The sequence below is a fragment of the Arvicola amphibius genome, chromosome 10, assembly GCF_903992535.2.
Source record: "Arvicola amphibius chromosome 10, mArvAmp1.2, whole genome shotgun sequence".
Lineage (NCBI taxonomy): Eukaryota > Metazoa > Chordata > Mammalia > Rodentia > Cricetidae > Arvicola > Arvicola amphibius.
Window position 1 is genome coordinate 34,402,161 of NC_052056.1, and position 18,962 is coordinate 34,421,122.

Below are 18,962 nucleotides of genomic sequence, written 5' to 3' on the forward strand. Positions count from 1 at the left end.
TTTCTCTTTCTCCCAAAATCCTTCTCATATTCATAGCTTCCATTGCTATTGTTATGTATTTATTTTAAGTACAGAAATATATAACTACAAGTGGCTCAGTCTTTTCAATGTTACCTGTATATATAAATATATTTTTTAGGGTTGACAACACATTATTGGGTAATCAAATGAGTATACTCATCTTGGAATAGACAGGACCCACCCCATCTTAGTCACATTTTCTCTTTGAAATACTGTGAAAAGTCTGATATTTCCAGTAATCTATAGGACATCACATTCATTGTGGCACAAACAATATATGTTATTTATTTTATTTTTTATTTTGTATGATATGTTACAGGAGCAGAGACTCGTTGCTTTTTAAGTGGTGGATATTCCTTTTCTGTGGTTTACTATACTCAATTTTTATACCCAATGATGAGTTTTCTCATTTAACCTATTCACTGAAGCTGGATTTCCAAATCGATGTGTACATGTATTTGAAATTTCTTTGTGCTCTTTTTCTAGAATCTCTGAGAAGAGGCCACAAATCTTTTCTACTGTTTTCACTAATAGATGAGATTTTTTTCTTTTTGTAGCTAAATGCAGATCTGTCTTCTGCTCACTACTTCTCTCTCTGTTTCAAATTGTATAAGTTCCTACATTTTCCCTTGATGTTTAAGAAGGAAATGTTTGTGTAGAACAATTAATGGTTATATTAAAAATTCTTTTTTGTGAGTGGTATAGGTTAATTATTATTTCTACTACTTTTGCTATGCAATGGGTTTTATGTAAGGTTATGTGTAATCCTACTGTTCTACTTTTGAGTTAGTTTAAGAGTTGTGGTTCTATTTATCCCTCAGAGACTTAACTACTTGCAATACCTAGCTAATATGTTTTATTATGAGCAATGATAATGTTATTGTTACTATGCATTTCTGTCTTCCTATTTTCATTGATAATATTCGTGCTATAATGAACTTATTGCACTACCTCTTGTAGGTCTAACGTCTCCACTCTAGTTTGTCTTATTTAAATTGCCCAGTTCTATTAGCAATGGTGCAATATATGCAATAATTTTGTCTTATTTTAATTGACAAAAAAGATAAAGAGAGGTCTGAGGATGGAGCTTAGTTTTAGAGCACTGGGCTGGAATGTATGAGACTCTGGGTTCAGTTCACAGCATGTGAAGAAATGCAAAAAGCAAGTTAAGAAACCATAGGATATTTATTTTAACATTACTCCAACACTATCTTCAAAAATACGTGTTATATTGCTGGCTATACACTAATATTATCTCCTTTCCACAGTCAGATTACTAAATTACCAGAGCAATAAAGCTCTACATCCATGGACACAAATCACACACGGATCTCAGGCATGCATGATAAGGAGAAAAGGATAATAGGAAGTAGATTCAAAGTTTATTAAAATATAATTTTATGCCTCGTTTGGTTAGAATTGGCCTGATTTCATTTGCACTTCACATCACCAGCTGCCAATTTAGTACAATTTGGAACTTAAATTATTGATGACAAAATATAATTAAATTTCTTATCAAGTCTAAGAAGCTTTGCAGTTCTTTTGCTGCTATAAATAGAAATAAAAACCTTGTGATACAGAGTGAAGGGCATCACATGATATAAACAGTGCTCTATAACAATTTTGTTTAGAAACAATTTCAAACAAAATCCAAAGTTTTTAAGCAGAAGAACTACATCTTGAGTCATTGTAAGAATTTAATACAATCCAATCCATCATATAAATAAACTGAAAGAAAAAAAACATATGACCATTTCATTAGATGCGGAAAAAGCATTTGACAAAATTCAACACCCCTTTATGGTAAAGGTTTTGGAGAGGTTAGGGATACAAGGATCATACCTAAATATAATAAAAGCAATATATAGCAAGCCAAGAGCTAATATCAAATTAAATGGAGAGAAACTCAAAGCCATTCCACTAAATTCAGGAACAAGACAAGGCTGTCCAGTCTCACCATATCTCTTCAACATAGTTCTTGAAGTTCTAGCAATAGCAATAAGACAACATCAGGAGATCAAGGGGATTTGAATCGGAAAGGAAGAAATCAAACTTTCGTTATTTGGAGATGATATGATAGTGTACATAAGTGACTCCCCCAAACCTCCTCTACCAAAGAACTCCTACAGCTGATAAATACCTTCAGTGAAGTGGCAGGCTACAAGATCAACTCAAAAAAATCAGTTGGGAGGATCTTGGACTTAGCATAGAGTGGGGAACCCTGATGGCTCCTTGGCCTTGAGAGGGAGGGAGGGGAGGTATGGGTGGAGGGAAGGGGAGAGAAGGGGAAGAAAGAGGGGAGGGAAGGGGGAGGAGGAGGGAAGGAGATGGAAATTTTTAAATATAAAAAAAAATAAACCATGAGGAAAAAAAAATCAGTAGCCCTCCTATACACAAAGGATAAAGAAGCAGAGATGGAACTCAGAGAAACTTCACCTCATAGCATAAAGTATCTTGGAGTAACTCTAACCAAGGAAGTGAAAGATCTATTTGACAAGAACTTTAAGGCACTGAAGAAAGAAATTAAAGAGGACACCAGAAAATGGAAAAACCTCCCATGCTCTTGGATAGGTAGAATCAACATAGTAAAAATGGCAATTCTACCAAAGACAATCTATAAGTTCAACGCAATCCCCATTAAAATCCCAACAAAATTCTTCACAGACCTTAAAAGAACAATAATCAACTTTATTTGGAAAAACGAAAAACTCGGGATAGCCAAAACAATCTTATACAATAAAGGAACTTCTGGAGGTACTACCATCACTGACTTCAAACTCTATTACAGAGCCACAGTAATGAAAACAGCTTGGTACTGGCATAAAAACAGAGAAGTCGACCAATGGAATTGAATAGAAGACCTGGATATTAACCCACAAACCTATGAACACCTGATTTTTGACAAAGGAGCTAAACGTATACAATGGAAGAAAGAAAGCATCTTCAACAAATGGTGCTGGCAGAACTGGTTGTCAACCTGTAGAAGAATGAAAATAGATCCATATCTATCACCATGCACAAAACTCAAGTCCAATTTTTATAAAATTCTTTCTTTTCCTTTTTTTGGGTTCTATATTCTGCAAGGTTCTGTTTTGCTTGCTTGTCTGATGTGGGATTACCCTCTGTATGCCATGAATACCATTAGCTATTAAAGAAGCTGCTTTGGGCCTATTGCAACATAAAGTAGGTCAAGGCAGGAATTCCAAAATGACAGAGGAGGAGAGAATAGATAGAGTCAATAAGAAGCCATGTAGCCACCATAGGAGACAGACATGAGACCCTGGAGGGAATCTTACCAGTAGGCCACAACCACCTGATGATGCACAGATTAATAGATATGGGTTAATTAGAGATGTAAGAGATAGCTAGAAATGTGTTTAAGTCATTAGTGAAACAGTATTGTAATTAATATAGTTCTATGTGATTATTTTGTGTCTGGGTGGCCAGAAAATGAACAAGCAGCATTTGTCAACATCTGTCCTTGCTGATCTAAGTTACCAAAAATTAGCAGCTTCAAAAGACCTCCATTGAAAATAAGAACTCTACATGAAAGAATCATGTTTTTTATAAAATAATAACTTTTCCTTGTTTTTTTGAAGTACAGAAATGCCTTATTCCATCTGAATTAAAGAAATAAATATCATGAGGAAGGTTTTGCACAGAGTAATGAAGGAAGTGGTGTCATGAAAGCAAGAATTGTTGAAAAATGTGCAAAATGAGATAAAATTCAATTCTCTTTAGTTATCAAATATAACCCTGAAAGTTAAACAGTATTTTCTGCCATGTTCTACATCTAAGAAGAGGAGCAATAAGATCTGTATATTCTGCCAAGTAATATAACTTTCATTTAATTAAATGAATGCAAATAAAATTATTAAGGAAGCCACAGTCAATACACTTTGGCTAGTATTCAAAAAATAAAGTTGGCTACAAGTCAATTTTATACTAATTGTTATTTTTTAAGTCCTAAGAAAGCACTGTTAGCAAGCTCTAATGGCTAAGAACCAGTGTCTTGTATGAATTACTGAGATTAATATTTTATTATGATTTCTTTAGTGTTGAATCCTTTATGAATTCAACACTATCAGTGTCAGGCAAATGATAGCTACTTTTACAATTGAGTTTTATATTTATAACAAAGCTGAAAAAACAAATTTCTATATGTACAATCAAATATTAAGAAAAACCAATGTAACTTGCTAGAAGTATAATTTAGTCCCAAATTGTAAAGTTCATATGATTTTTCCCTATCATTAATACTTATATATTTTAAATAAATCATTGTTTGAAATTGTAAAACTGATAGCAGTTACTACTTATAAACTTAGAGAGTAAAGTGTCTGTTTCTTGCATTTCAAGGTAAGAAACTGAGATTGATTCCAGAACCCCTGTGGAATATTTGGAGTGGTGGCATGCACTTATGATTTTACTACTAGGAAAGAGAAAAATCCCTGAGGCTTTCTTGTCACCTAATTGGCGAGTTTCTAGAAACTGAAAGAGCTTATCTCAAAACAATAATATGGATGGCTTCTGAGGAAGGACACTAAATGTCCTCTCACCTCCAGATGCATGTGACCATTTGATTGTACTTGGGTGTACACACATGAACAAATTTACACAAATTTATAAGACTACTAAGTAAGTTAGAGATAATTTGTTTTAAGATAAAAAACAGACATAATTGATACAGTTGACTGAGTAATACCAGAATATAAATACCAGTTGACATAATATTTTGGTCAGTAGCAATTTTGCATGGGCCCACACTCAAATCACTGATGATTGCAAAAGAGAATTAGTTTTCTCAAGGAAAGAGCTTCGCATAGGATGCTTAATCTCAAATTGTCATACATGGACACATGTATATTTGAATAATGCTCAATGGACTTAGTAAGTTCTACACATACACATGCAATTCTAATCAAATAATATAAAACAATAATAAAAATAATGAATTTTTGATGAGGGGTAAACACTGCAATGTTTTAACAGAGATGGGCATAAATAGAGAAATGGATATGATGCAGATGCAAGATTGCTGTATGAAGTTATTTACTTACAAAAGTATGTAAAACTAAGAAAAGGCAAGGAAGCCATGAACAAAATGAGGCTAAGAATATAATGAGGCAAAAGATATTTGATGGTTTTCTGTTTGGTTGTTTGATTTGTTTTATTTGCTTCAATTTTATTTGAATCAGGGTATTATTATGTAACTCAAGATGGCTTGGAAGGTTCCTATGCATTCCAGGACTCTCAGACTAGCCACTATCTAATCACAGACTCCATAATACTGGAACTGCAGGTGTAAACCACTATACCTCTGGCTTTCCCAACACACCAAGGAAATTACAGATATGAACTCACAGTGAATGTAACATCATGCACAAAGACAGCACAAGTTCATGCCAGACATAATTTCACCATGAAGGGAGGAGGTCGCTATGAAGAGCCATCGTTAGCTGAGGTATTGTTGTCATGTTAGAGCTTCCGGGAAACGTTTTCTTTAATGTTATGAACCCCAGTACTTTGATTTTTCACGTAGTCTGTACCCTTGAGTCATTAGCCAACACAGATTGGACTTGCTAGGAAAGAAGGTGGTACAATTTATAAAAACAGCTTTTGAAATAATCAATTCTTGGATAATGTGGCACAATCATATACATCTCTTCCTCAGGCTTTTCTGAAATACACTCATTGAACCCTAATATCCTAATTTTATATTCTCTTTCTTGTGACTTCAGTCTCAGCACTCAGGAGGCAAAGGCAGGGGGATCCCTGTGAGGCTGAGGCCAACCTGATCTACAAAGAGAGTTTCAGGACAACCATAGCATTGTCATATAGAGAAACCCTGTCTCAAAACAAAAACAAGAACAAACAACAACAAAAAGAGCTGGATGAAGAGAAGCAATTTAAACAAACTTCTCTAATATTCTAATATTCACAAATGTGTCATGGTATGTGCACATCCACAATAAACACAAATACTAATATATTATTATAAATTCTAAAATCCTATAACTCTTTGTAATTAGAAAAATCCTATAATGTTTTGTTCTACACCAAACTTTCTTAGATACTTTCTTTAACAAAATAAAATGAAAGCACAGATAATTACATTAGGAGGGTTTCTATCTGGAATAGCTTTCAAAGATAAATATTAAACCTATTATGTATCTGTGATTATAACATGAAAAGAATTAACTTCCTTTTAATGGTAAAAGTCTGGACCCTATGTAAATAGTCATATACTTCAAAAATAGTGCTTTAGAAAGAAATATAATTATTTGAGGAGAATTACTAATTAGCGTAGTATTTCTTCATGGGACTGATATGAAGCGCTAAAATAAAATATGTAAAAAATCTTCTTAATACTTTGGATACAAACTTTTTTCTTCTTTTTATGAAAAAGAAGAAGCTTCAATCAGGATGTATAAATGAAATCAATTAAAATGATAAATCATAATTGACTTCTGGTAATTTCTTTAGCTTACAAGGTGTATCACATGTGAAAGATGACTTAGCAAGGTTTAATGCTGCTAAGTATTAACTTTTAACCCTTCCAGTTGTGTGGGAGAAAAACACAGATCAAGGTTGAAGGCAAACTTGCCCAGCAATTTAGTAGCCAGTGTGGTATCTTGAACCAAACATAAAAAAACAAAAAATTTGTGCTACTTTAGTTTAATATTAAATGAAAATAATTAACTTTTACTTGCTCTATTACTATGTAATATATACCTTGCATTGGTTGCTTTACTTAAGGACACTACTAATAATCATTGAATTTTATCTTGAAAAACTACACATATTGATAATATTATAAAATTAAATTTAACTCATATATAGATGGCCAACTACTATCTATTAAATAGTCACATATTTAGAATTTAGCCACTAAGTAATTAGGAGGATCATATGTATAGTCACAATCATTTCTATTATTTAAAGAAAGTAGCTTTGACAAAATTAAAATAATCAAATAAAAATATTACTTCACAGCGATAGTTTTAAAAATCAGTGGTATAATTACATAAAATATAAAATTAATGACCAATGAAAAACTTTATTTGAACTGTGCACAGTTAAAGAGCACATAACAAATTCTTAGCTTCATTCAAGACCTACTTGTATATATTTTGTGTATCTCTTGAATTTCCCCCTGTAATGAATACTTTGACAAAGTGAAATTTAATTTGTTACATGAACTCTAAGCAATGACTTCAATGGTCTTGAAAGATTGAATCAACTTGCATAACCTCCCAGGACACTTCTGTGTGTTTTGCAGATTTTGTTAGAAACAAAAGAATGACAAGCTCTTAAAATGATTCTTCTCTTCTATTCTGTATAAAGAATTTTCAAGGGACCCTTCTTCCCTGAATGGATATAAAATGGTAAGAATATATTTAAATAGATCTTCAAAGGAAAGATAGAGAAGGCAGGAAGCATTTTGGTTATTTTGGCAAATATAACAGGCTTTTTAGAATAAGCAGGAAATCTAATGAAATATAGGCATAGCTCCCTAGGAGATAATTTGATTTAATCTTTTACAAATTTTATTTTCATTACATAAGAGCTTATAAAGCTTTCTATTAGAGAGAATGTTTAAAAGTATCATGAAAACTGGATGAATGGAAAGCAAATCACTGAACTGCACTATCTCTACCGTTTTGTCCACATTATACCTCATATATGTTTTATCCATGATTAGTAAACATTGTTTTATACAAAATAGTTATAACTGTGCAGTCTGATTTACTAACTAGGGAAATTTGACAACAGCCACAGTCTAGGAGTTTTAGCTCAGCTCTTAAGAGCATTTATTCCCTGCACCCACACAAAGCCCACTGCTATCTGTAAGCCTATCCTAGGGGATTTGCTGCTTTCTTCTTACCTTTAGGAGACCTGTGTTGTAGGATATAATTTTAAGGTGTGTTACATTTGTTTGTGCTCTGGACCATTTGTTTAACGATGTAAAGATATGTTGCTTTTGTTTATACTGCATTTGTTTAACTCTGTGAAGCTGTGATTCTTTGTCTTTTGAAAACACCTGATGATCTAATAAGGTGTTGAATGGCAGAAAAAGAGATAGCCAGGGCTGGCAGGCAGAGAGGATAAATAAGAGAGACTTCAGGGGTCAGTCACACAGCCTGCAACCAGCCAGGGTGTAAGAATGAAAGTATGAGAGTGAGATATAAAAAAATAAGAAAAGAAAAAGGCCCAAAGGTAAAAGGTATATGGGATAGATTAAGTTAATAAAAGCTGAGAAGAAGTATGCCAAGCTAAGGCTGGGCATTTATAATTAAGAATAAGCCCCCATGTGTGATTTTATTTCGAAGCTGGGTGGCAGGAGGCCCCCCAAAGTGACTAAGAGCAATGGAGTAAAAAACAACCAACTACATACCACACACACACACCCCACACACTTGTACACATATAAAGTCACTGAACTCCACTGACCGTAATGAAGACACCCATTGAAACAGTTTATGTGAAGTAATGGGAGCTCACCAACTCCAGCCAAACAAGGAAGGAACCAGCATAGGTCCAAACTTGTCCCTCTAAATGTGGGTGACAGTTATATGGCTGGAGTAGACTGCAGGGCCACTGGCAGTGATACCAGGACTTATCACTACTGCTTGTACTGACTTTTAGGGTACCTATTATCTCTGGGTGGAAACCTTGTTTAGCCTAGACATAGTAGGAAAGGCCTTGGACTTTCCCAAAGCAATATGACTTACCCTATCTGAAGAGTGGATAGGAGATGGGGAAAACATAGAGCAAAAGGAAGAAGGGGAGGAAGAATGAACTGGGATTGGTAGCAAAATATCAATGAAATTGTACAAAGCTAAACAAAAAAATAATAAATAAAGAATAGTCATTAATGGAATAATTCTCCTTGATCTTTCAACGCTTAAAATAAAACAAAGCTTGAAAACTATGGTGCTGACCTGCAACTCAGCACTTTGGAGGAAAATGTAAGAAAGCTCCCAAGGGGTTTTAGTTCAGCATATATAATATAGTAAGAAAGTCTTTTAAAATAATTAAATAAGTTGCAATAAAATGCAATGAAACCTGAATGCATATAATCCTGAAACATAGTTATTTTGAAATAACATAGTCTTATAATAAGAATCAAATACTCATTAGAGGACTTTTTTTTCCTCATATTTTTATTAAAGATTTCCATCTTCTTCCCTCCTCCTCCCCCTTCCCTCCCCTCCCTTCCACCCATACCCCCACTCCACCCCTCTCCAAGACAAAGAGCCATCAGGGTTCCCTTCACTATGTTAAGTCCAAGGTCCTCCCAGCTCCCACTAAGTCCAGGAAGGTGAGCAACCAAACTGACAAGGCTCACAGTGAGCCCGTCCATGCTGTAGAGTTCACGTTCATTGCCATTGTCCTTGGTTTCTCAGTCCTCCTCCACCGTCAGCCACATTCAGAGAGTCCGGTTTGGTCCCCTGTTCCATCAGTCCCATTCCAACTGGACTTGGTGGTCTCCCGTTAAATCTGTCCCACCGTCTCAATGGGTAAACGCACTCCTCACGGTCCTGACTTCCTTGCTCATGATCTCCCTCCTTTTGCTCCTCATCGAGACCTAGGGAACTCAGTCCGGTGCTCCTATGTGGGGCTCTGTCATTTTCTCCATCCAATGCCAGGTGAACGTTATATGGTGATATGCAAGATATTCATGAGTATGGCAATAGGATCTGTACATTTCTGGCACCCTCTCCTCAGCTGCCCAAGGACCTAGCTGGGGGCGTCTTCCTGGACACCTGGGAACCCCTCTAGAGTCAAGTCTCTGCCAACCCTAGAATGTTTATAGCAGCATTATTTGTAATAGCCAGAACCTGGAAACAACCTAGATGCCCTTCAGTGGAAGAATGAATGAAGAAAGTGTGGAATATATACATATTAGAGTACTACTCAGCGGTAAAAAACAATGACATCTTGAATTTTGCATGCAAATGGAGGGAAATAGAAAACACCATCCTGAGTGAGGTAACCCAGGCCCAAAAAGATGAACATGGGATGTACTCACTCATAATTGGGTTCTAGCCATAAATAAAGGACATCGAGCCTATAATTCGTAAAAAATCCTAGAGAAGCTATATAAGAAGGTGAACCCAAAGAAAAACATATAGTTATCCTCCTGGATTAGAGGACTTTTTTATAAATATTTTAATCTTTTTTGGGATCATGTAAACAATTCAAAAGTTAGGTTTGGGGACTAGGAATAGCAAATGCCTTTACACAGTTCTGTGTAAATTTTAGTTCTTCGTTATAATTTATTATTTTCAAGTTAAAGAAATTTAGCAAAGTCCTTGCTTATTATATTGATAGTATATAATTAAGTTTTCCTTGGAAGTTTTACTAAATGATTCATGAGAACATATGTCTTCCTCAGTAGGAAGAGATGTTGACATAATGATTTCTTTCTCATTAGGAAAAATATGATTATAAACTAAAGAAAAATGCAAGAATAACAGCACAGAGGCATATATTTGGTTTTTCGTTTTGGAAGAGGACTTGACTAGAGAGGAGGGAAACAAAGGGAAGAGAAGAGAGAGAAAAAAAAAGAGGCAAGTAGGAAGGAGGAAAAGGAAAAAAAAGTTAGAGATCAATAACGCTCTTCATGCTCATCAAAGAACAATGCAAATAAGTGCATTGTCCTATGTTTTGCTGAGGTAAAAGTAAACACACTGAGAGAATTCAGAGGTGATTTTCTCCTGCTGACATATTGACAAATTTCAAATCACATTAGACGTGGCAATATCTTTCCTGTTGACAAGCATTGTTGTGCTTTTGTTTTGTTGAGGACCACTCTCTTCCTTTACATCTTATCTCCACAGACAGAAAGTTGCTGGACTCCCTGTGTCTCTAGGTCTTAATAAGCAACTCTATCTTTCACCTTCCACTGTGATTGAAACCAGGCTGTTTTTCATTAAGTTAAAACTTGGCAAAATCAATTTCTCAATTCTTTGCAGTTTGCTATCTTATTAGACAGATGATCTTGTAAAGCAGAATGTGTCACCATCACAGACTAGACTTTAAGCATTTAATCTCCAGGAAATGTCCCATCAGCAAAGAATTAAAAGAATGCAGGTTCTTAGAGAAAATAAAATACTATCAACTAATAAGCATTTTCCTTGGTATATTTTAACATTGCTCTGTATTCTCTAAAAGTAACTAATCTGCCTATCATAACAATAATGTGTTTATATTCAAATAATCAACAAAGAAAATACATTTTTAAATCTCAGGTGTGTTAGTTTTAAAGAAAATGCCCCCCAAAAGAAGTGGAGCTATTATGAGGCATGGCTTTGTTGGAGTGGGTAATGCCTTATTAAGTATGTCACTGTGGAGGCAGGCTTTGAGGTCTCATGTATGCTCAAGCCTCACCTAGTGTCTGAGACTACTTCCTGTTGTCTTTAGGTCAAGATGTAGGACTCTTAGCTGCTTCTCCATCACCTACCATGTCTCCCATGTGCCAGCATTGTACCATGATAACAGACTAAATATCTGAAACTGTAAGCCAAGATCTGACATAAATGTTTTCCATTATAAGAGGTACCATAGTCATGGTGTTTTTTCACAGCAATAGAAACCCTAAGTTTTCCCAAAATAATTTCTGAATGTACATGTTTTCAGAATTTTTCTCGGTTCCCATTTTTAGACAATATTAAAATTAAATTTTAAACAAATATACATTTAAAAGTTCTTCTGAAGTGCTCTTATTTTATTTAGGGAGAGAAAGAGATCGATTGTATTGCATTTTCATGACACATTTATTTTTAAGCTATGAGACTCAAATTATGTCCAAGCTTAAAGAGACAAAAATAATTGGAAATTTTTTTGAACATCTGGATAAATGAACTTGGGCGTACTCAACCCCCAATACTCTGATTGGATTTGAGGGCTATTCCACAAGAGAAATTTATGACTGTTACTGTAAACCTAATCACAAGTCTATAGTTGCAAAGGTCATATACAAAAACTGGAGAGCTACTGCCATTGTTTTTGCTAAATGATCATGATGTACCTTTCCATTTTTCCATCTAAATATCTGTACCCATAGAGAAGTGTTACTATCAAATTTGATCAGAGTAGTTCCATTTGCAGTGTTCAGCAGCAACTACAGAGACTCATTACTAGGCAGAAGTATTATAGTATGGTAGAATGGTATATTATTTGTGTTTTAATAAATAAAGCTAACCTGAAGACTGATGTGGGAGAGTCTTCTGTCTGTGTTGATTTCATTCATTAATAAAGAAACTGCCTTGGCCCATTTAATAGGTCAGCCCTTAGGTGGGTGGAGTAGACAGAACAGGAAGAAGGAAGTGAGGTAGATGGCTCAGACAGTTGCCATGCTTCTCCTCTCTAAGACAGACACAGGTTAAGATCTCTCCTGGTAAGCGACCAACTCATGGTGCTACACAGATTACTAATTATAGGTTAAAGGAAGATGTGAGAATTAACCAATAAGAGGCTGAAACTAATGGGCCAAGCAGTATTTAAAAGAGTACAGTTTCCGTGTAATTATTTTGGATAAAGCTAGCCGGGTGGCGGGACACAGCCCGCAGTTCCTTCTACAGAAGACCCAAGAAGCAAAGCAATCAACCACTAGAGAGACCTTTCACCTCTACCAAGCCTTCAGACTAAATTGGCAAGATCCTGTCTCCACACATCTTATACTCCACACTCCGGTGAGTTCCTTTCTCGTCCCCTTTTTATTCCTCTTTCGGCCCAGCCATATAGCTCCTGTGCCCGCCTCCCTAGTTCTGGGATTAAAAGTGTGTGACTCCCAATCACTGGGATTAAATGTATGAGCCACCACCACCTGGATCTGTTTCTGGATAAATCTTGTGTAGCCCAGGGTAGCCTTGAACTCACCGATATCCATTTGCTTTTGTCTCCCAAATCTTGGGATTAGAGGTGTGTGCAACCACTCCTTCGCCTCTAATGGCTTAGTTTTGCATTTCGACCTTCAGGCAAGTGTTACTTATTAAATTACGAGTCAAATATCACCACACTAAGGGACTCTTTAATAAATGGTGCACCTGTATCTTTCTATGTTAGGCTCCATAAGTATTGCCTGAGACAGGGTAGTTTGAAGGTAAGAGCTGAAGAAAACGCACTGAAAGAAAATGCTGTCTTCAGAAGATGCCTTGTCCTGGCGCTCCAGATCACACAGCATTTGCACTTACTAGCAAAACACGAGCACGAGATCAAGCCTGCCAATTTTCTTGGGAGGAAGGTTCTGTCCTTGTGAGCCTCCACATAATTAATGGTATCTATAGGCAATTTGTGGCTACAGGAGAGCAGACAATATTTGTGCATGCTATAGCCACTGTAAAGGAGCCAAGGTTTCTGCAGTGTATAGTTGAAGGGTAATGTTTTACTATACAGACAGTTTCATGTTGTTCTGTATACTCAACATCTTTTACTCAATATGGGTTGTGATGTTACCAAGAACTGGCATTATTCTTTAAGTGATATATTCAGGAAACAAAATATATTGCAATTACTCTACCTCAGCACTTAAGCCAGTGTTTCCATTTGCCCCGGAGGATGGTTTTTTTAATAATATTTAGAAAGTTATTTATAAAATATATAGGGTTCCTATCTTTTATTGACCATGTTGGTTTGCTTTCCCATTCATATTTTAAACTGCAATATATGTCTAACATAATTTTTGTTATAAAGTCCCCCCAAAATTTAAAATGTCATGTTCTTATCAGTTTTCATGCAATTTTATTTTTTATTCTTGTTTTCAAGTTTAAAAAGAACATTCTATGAAAATCACAGTTTACATAGCATTTTCCTATTTTCTTCATATTTTCACTTTACAGATAGCTTTAATAAGGATCATCCCTTTTTATTTTCATACATATTTTACCCCAAATATTGATTTTCAAATTAAAATATTAATTATTCCTATATTGTTATAATTAACTTCAAGTGCTAGCCAATCCAATTCATTATTTTATACTTTGTGATTCTAAACAAATAGTCATTTTTGATCTAAATTTTTGCCTTAATCACTGACCATTGAATATGCATTTCCAACCTTAACTTTGAAAACTAAAGAACAGTTGGTACTGAAGAGGTTGCTTAGTGTATAAGAACACTAGCTGAATGTTCTATCAGAGGACTAGAGTTCCACTTCCAACACCCACATAGCTACTCAAAATTATCTGTAATTCTTCTTCCAGGCAATTGGTTGCCACCATCTTTTCTCCACAAGCACCAGGATGGCATGCGGTACACAGACACAGATACATTTAAACACCATAGTAGTATGAATAAAATATACCAAATGATATAAATGATAGGTTATTTTTTAAAAAGTAAAGAAATATGCACGATGATATCTCACTAATGTGCTCTGAAAGAGGAAGTCAAATTCACTCTAAGGGTCTAGATTTGTGTTGACATTAATGATATCTTTTTGTTCATACATAAATATGAACAGGTAGAGGTGTACATATACATAAGGATGCATTATTATATACCACATCATTTGAAAGAAGAAAGGAAAGAAAGGAAAAAGAAAGAAAGAATGGAAGAAAAGAAGGAAGGAAAGAAGAAAGAAAAGAAGAAAGAAATAACACACAAATCCTTGGAAATTTAAGCTATTATTCTAATGCTGGGAGTGAAAAATTATACAGTAGTATAGCACATACTCACAAAATATAAAAGGTATTTTTATATAAAATTGGTAGTAGATTTTAGACTATTGAAATGATATAGCTCTGAGGAGACTGTTATTTGATTACTCCAGTGAAAAATAATATATCTTGTAAACTAATGAATAAAGTAAATACTATGTTTTTTGCTTATAAAAATACATCACAGACTTGATAAATACAAAAGGAAAAAATGAGAAGCATTCAATACGTAAGAATTTTATCTAATTAATTTAGAAGTGTGTAAGGGTTAGTGCTTGTAGGTTTAGGACAACATATGAATATGCACAACATTTCAACATGCTTGCAACACACCATTTACTAATTACAAAATAAAAATGCAAGCATAAAGTAGAAAAATATTGGGAAAACCCATATTATCCCACAAAATATATTTGATTTTTAAATAACATATATGTTGATAACATGAATTCACACTTGCAGATGCAAATGGAGAGCACATTATCTCTATTTTATTTTTTTCCAATAATGTTCACTTTCCAAGGAGCATCAGAAGACAACAGGAAAGTTTAAAATGAAGGACATTCTACAAAACAAATGTAAAGTAGACTCAAAATTTCAAAGTGTCCCTAAAACACTGAAAAATAATCACAGAATGAAGGAAAATTAAAAGACTTAAAATAATGAATGCATCATCCTGGAAACATAATGGAAAAATAAAATTGCAAGTAGTCTAAATTTTATTTAAGGTTATACTATGAAATTATTATTTGGTTTAATAATTTCTCTATGATAATCACTTACTCATGTGAAAAAAATGAGAATGAAAAGTAGAAATTGTGGCATATTATACATAGCATAGCATTGCATATTTCCTAGCAGTATGTGAAGTATCAACATGGCAGTACAAATGGTTCTTCTAAGAGCAATGTTCTGAGAATATTTGAATAATGGAATAATGTTAAAAGGGGAAGAGTATTATTAAAAGAATTTAAAAGGGTGCTCACCAGCAAAATAATACACATATTCTATATATTTTGACCATATTCCTCAACCCCTAGTAACTCCTTCTACATCCTCCTGTTACCCTATCCACAACAACCAGAAAATATAAAAGGGACAATGAAATTAAAATCAATACAAACTAAAAGTAAAGAAAGAGAAAAATATGAAAACACACATATGCATGCACACACATATGCATATACAGATAAATACAATACTTTTTACAAAGGAAAAGGACATAAATTTTTACTGAAAATAATGAGGTGTCCAAGACTTTGGAGAAGTGTTCTTGTGTGAATATGTCTGATATAGTTTAGCAAATGTGAAATTCGGAAAGACCAAAGATAAAAAGGAAGCAACTACCCAAGAATCTGAGTGACATACATACGGCTGCAGTGTGATCTCCACTTCTAAGATTTATTTGATACTTTTAGGCACTGCGTCAACAACAATGTTCACAAATTGAGTGTCAGAGCCAGAAGTAACAAGTGATAGAAAAAAGAATTAATAAGACCCAACTGTATTTTCAACACAAATTCTGAACTTTTAATTAACACTGGTCAAGTCACAAGATTCCTAGCTATCATTTGCTGACATAAATTTGCTTATTATTTTAAACCATTTCTACATATGTTAGTGTGGTATTCTGAGTCACATTTCACAATGCATTTAGACATGTTTACTGAGGCATGTTCTGTCTTATTCATACTTCACTCATTTGTAGATTTGGCATTCAGCATCAGAGCTGTAATAACCTACCACGTGTAAATAAGTGACACATGATTCACACTCTTTCTGTCTTATTGCTTAATTACCTAAATACAATGAAAAAGACAAAGTGTTGATATGTACCATATATTAATTTACCATACAACATTTGTATAATCTTATTTTCTGTGAACTTTTGTCTGCAGATACTCAAAAGAACACAGAATATTTCATTATATTTCAACGAGGAAATTGAATATAAAATGTTTCTTTTAGAGAGACTGAAATGATTGAAATGTTTAATTTATCTATAACATAGATGATATATTTATCTATAATATCTAAATCAAACAGTGGAAAATGGCCATACTGAGAATACAAAACAAAGAGTTATTATGAATTAATCTTGTGAATTTTGTGCATGCTAGACTCTCAAAGCAGGATTGAAAATTTGTTTGGCTCTTCTGGATATGAAATATATTCCTTTATCAAAGCTCTTAATTTCACTGTCACGTTCATCTATTCTGTTCCTGAAGCATTTCTTCCTTTGTATTAGAACATATCTCTTTTAGATTACAATGCAGACTGAAGATAAGAACTCTTCAGTAAATCTCTGGCAGAAGTAACAAGGAAGAACCACTTATAAAAAATAATAATAAGGTCTCCATAATCCACAAAATTACTTTGCCCAGCAAAAAACAGGAAGCAGTTTGAAGAGAACTTTGCCCAAATTTTCAAATATTGTTTATAAATGTTTGTTTAATTAAAAAAATATGCTATAGTGATACATACTTTGCACTGCTATGAATCTTGGTCTATTGATACAAATTTAAGGTCAATTTTGGTATATATTTACTTCTGCTCTTGATTAAGGTATTATATTTGTACAGTTCATTTAAAAATGTAGTGTATAATTAAAAATATAGGCTAATAAATAATCATCTATAATAGTCAAGCTTGTAGTCATGTTAGTTAGGTTTTCTAGCTATATAGAGATATATTTCAGTTCAATAGTTGTTCTTCAAACCTTTCAAAAAATGATAAAATATGGCATTTAAAATATTTTAAAACTTAGGACTTTTCATGACAATGAGACACATTTGTTCCTTGCACCACCCAATTACTTCAAGAGGATAATGGGTATTAAAGAGTCTCCTTATGGAGATTGTTAGCCATTTGTTCAAGAAAAGAAAAAAACTTCTCCTATCTGGTCTGCTTAGGTATGCTATATACACTGGACGTAGAGGACCCACAGTAAAATGACTGTTAAAGTTGCATAAAGAAGGTGAAGAGACAGTCCTTCATTGTTTCTGCTTCATAAAATAACTGCCAGACATTCTGCAGGAAACAGAAAAAAGGTGACTGACTATCTGCCATTTTTGTCTTTAGAATTTCCTGATTCATGGAAAAGCCTGTTGAATACTAAAGGCATGTAGGTTAAAGATGGGTGCCCCAATGTAAAAAAAAAAATACCTAGCTGATTGTTCAGGCAGCAAGATGTCTCTGTCAATTCTGAAGTTTTAAAAGTTGCTTACATCGTATTATTGAGCATCTTTTGGGTATAAGGCCAAAAGTGGTATTGCTGGATCATGAGGTAGGTTGATTCCCAGTTTTCTGAGAAACCGCCATACTGATTCCAAAGTGGTTGTACAGGTTTGCATTCCCAACAGCAGTGGATGACTATTTCTCTTACTCCACATCCTCTTCATCATAAGCAATCATTAGTATTTTTGATCTTAGCCATATAGACAGATGTAAGATGGTAACTCAGAGTTATTTTGATTTGCATTTCCCTGATAACTAAGGAAGTTGAACATTTCTTTAAACATCTTTTGGCCATTTGAAATTCTTCTGTTGAGAATTCAATGTTTAGTTAAGTACCACATTTTTTAATTGGATTATTTAGAATTTTACTGCCTAATTTCTTGAGTTCTTTATGTATTTTGAAGATCAGTCCTTTGTGGGGTTGGTGAAAATCTTTTCTATTCAGTAGGCTGCCTTTTTGTCTTATTGACTGTGTCCTTTGCTTTACAGAAGCTTATTAGTTCAGGAGGTCCCATTTATTTATTGTTGCTCTCAATCTATAATCTACTGGGATTATATTTAGGAAGTGGTCTTCTGTGCCCATGCATTGAAGACTACTTCCCACTTTCTCTTTTATTAGGTTCAGTCTAATCGGATTTATATTGAGGTCTTTAATCCATTTGGACTTGAGTTTATGTGATAAATATGAATCCTTTTAATTCTTTTACATGTTGATATCCAGTTATGCCAGCACCATTTGTTCAAGATGCTTTATTTTTTCCATTGTATAATTTTAGCTTCTTTGTCAAAATCAGATTTTCATAGATGCGTGGATTAATATCTGGGTCTTTAATTTGATTCCATTGTTCAACATCTCTGTTTTATTCCAATACCTAGCTGTTTTCATTACTATATATCTGTAATAAAACTTGATGTCAGGGGATGGTGGTGCCTCCGGAAGTTCCTTTATTGTACAGGATTGTTTGGGCTATCCTGGGTTTTTTGTTTTTCCATATGAAGTTGATTATTGTTCTTTCAAAGTCTTTGAAGAATTGTGTT